This window comes from Aplysia californica, unplaced genomic scaffold (genome assembly GCF_000002075.1).
Source record: "Aplysia californica isolate F4 #8 unplaced genomic scaffold, AplCal3.0 scaffold00032, whole genome shotgun sequence".
NCBI classification, from domain to species: Eukaryota; Metazoa; Mollusca; class Gastropoda; order Aplysiida; family Aplysiidae; genus Aplysia; species Aplysia californica.
In genome coordinates, this window is record NW_004797302.1 from 1,703,243 (window position 1) to 1,706,020 (window position 2,778).

General features: G+C 44.4%; 1 protein-coding gene across 1 annotated transcript in view; it reads right to left on the minus strand.

Annotated features, from left to right (window-relative positions):
• The window catches only part of LOC101854231 (fibrinogen C domain-containing protein 1), a 41,916-nt gene that overhangs the window by 26,283 nt on the left and 12,855 nt on the right, over positions 1-2,778 (minus strand). The window lies entirely within an intron of this gene.

The window sequence follows — 2,778 nt, forward strand, 5'->3', positions numbered from 1 at the left end:
GCACACACACACACACACACACACACATACACATATACATACACTCACACACACACACACATACACACACACATACACTCACACACACATACACACACATATACACTCACACACACACATACACACACACACACACACACACACACACACACACACACACACTCACACTCACACTCGTAACACAGACAAAAGAGTACCCCAGCTCTCTGTTAGCCCTTTATTATTTGTCTACATGTTCAAGATCCGAATGTCGTATTTAATTCAGTTTGGGAAGTGGGGTTGGTAGCCTAGTGGTTAGACTACTGGACTCGTAATCGTAAGATTGCGGGTTCGAGGGTTCGAGCCTCAGCTCGGTCCGACGGTGTGTCCTTGGGAAAGGTACTAACACGAATTTCCCACTTGGCTCAGTCATTTCGGAGACGGACGTTAAACTCGGAGGTCCCGCCCCTTAAATAACTTAATACGGGGTGCCCACTACAGATGGGATCGGCAGATCGGACCGATCGTCCGACCTGGTTGCCTCAAAAACAAACGTGTTTGTTTTCAATTTCAGTTTCAGTAGTAGTGGGCACCCTGTATAACAGTGTTGCTAGGAGCGTTAAACCTATACCATTTCACCATTTTCAGTTTGGGTCTTTTTGCTTTGAATGGAGCTGGTCGTAGTATTCTGTATTTGGTATTTTTTTCTTTTTCGTTTGTTTGTTTGTTTTTTGTTTTCTTTATGATTCCAGTGTGTGTGTGCGTGTGTAATTTTTTGTTTTTGGTTTGTTTGTGGTTGTTTTTGTTGTTTTTTTGGGGGGGGGGATGTCAGTGACGCTTTTGTGACAAAAAGAGTTGGACGCTCCTGTCACTATGTAATATTCTTTCCATTTTCTCCTTGGGTTTGTATCATGAGTTTTTCTAGATAGAGGGGACAAATGGCTTGTCGTGCAGCAAAAGCGATGATGCTTGGCGTCTTGTTTAAAGGGAGAAGATATTACTCCCCCCTCCCCTCCCCAAATCCACGCGTCACTGGGCGGGAAGGGCGTGTCTAAGTATGGGGTTGGACGTTTATAATATCCTTTTTTTTCTTCATGTCCGCCTCTGTTGTTTATCCGGATTTTTTTTCGAAGAACATCACATTTGGCAAGTTGGACAGTTTTGATGTTCATAGTCAGCATCGTGTGCAATGGGCGCTTTGTTTGTTTGTTTGTTAGTTTGTTTGTTAATTTGTTTGTTTGTTTGCTTGTTTGGGGGGGGGGGGTGATGCAGTCTTTGCGTTGGTGGGAATTGGCTGTTTCTATCACTGTTTCTTGGGTACCTATCCTGTATCTTTCCAGGGCGGACATTTGACCAGTTGCACAGCTTTGGTGCATCTTGTGCGATGGAATAAGTAATTGCTACCACCCCAGTCCTCCATGCTTCATAGCGGTAAGCTGTTCCTGAAGACCAGAAGATTAAAAACCTTGCAGATACCTCATTTTGGAAGCATGAAATGCTAGGCGTTAAAAACTCTTTCCACTTGCACTAAACGCTTTAGGCAGGTAAATCAAGGCATTTCTGTAAGCGTTCATCATCTATGAGATCGCTTCCTCTCACAACCGCAGCTTTACGATGCCAGACTGCTGAGATCAATAGCTGCTTTAATGGACTTCCTGAATAGACTCCAATTTGTTCAGGGCCTGCCAAAGATAGTGTAAAAGTTCTGGCTAGAATTCTGTCAAAGGTGCATAGCTTAAGTCCATCGTGAACACGTAGTTAAGAGTACAGACAGACGCGCTGACACACACAAAATATTTCATCCCCCCCCTTCCCCCTTTCCTTAATTCGCTTTCTTTTTTCCTTTCCCCTCGTTCGCGCACCCCACCCCCACCCCTACCTTCTCATCCTCGTAAGACAAACACACAAACACACACACACACACACACACACACACACACACACACACACACACACACACACACACACACACACTGAGGCAGATTGTATAATTCATAATAAAGATGGGGAACGTTCCTTGTACAACTTTACGCAGCCCCACGTACACCCCAACCACCCCTAATCCCCCTACCCCCTGTATTCAGCCACACCTGTATAAACCTGTATAAGGAAGAAAAGAGACATATAATTTGCTCCAATTTCTCCCCATTAGCTGATTTCCTGCCCAGTTTTTTTCGTGTCCTTGTCCAGTGGCCCCAGCCGAAGAGAAGTGAAAATGGAAGCAGGAGTTATGTTTGATTTATGATAACTCTCTTGTGCGCGCGCAAACCTTACCCGCCTTTGGAACCGAAAACCCTCTTTACATGGTACACGTTGAGCGAGGGTTCTCGGTGGTTGCTTATGTTTAACGGTAGATGTGTAACGCCCCCACCCCTCTCCCAAATCGACTCAGTTTAGCTCAATTTGGACTTTGATCCACATTTCAAGGCCAATTCGAGTTGAGTGAATACGACATCCCGGCAGACAGATGGAAATACTCGATAAAATGTTCTCCCCACACGAGAATCGAACTCACGTCTTCTGAATGTAGCAGGGACAAGCTTTACAATTACACCATACTGTAGAGGTGTTTCCAAAGTACAGGTTGTGACTTCACGGACAAGTTCAGAGTGTAGGAATAGTTGAGGAATTTATGCATTACAACGTTCAAGTAAAGTGGGAAAAGGGAGACGCGCCAATGGTTTAGGGTTTGTTTATGCTCGTACTAGAATGATCTTTCTTCCGATTTTGAGAACATCTTTGTTTCTATTTAAAAGTCGTAAGTCTTGCTTGCCTTCGGTAGGTTTTTTTTGGGTTGTT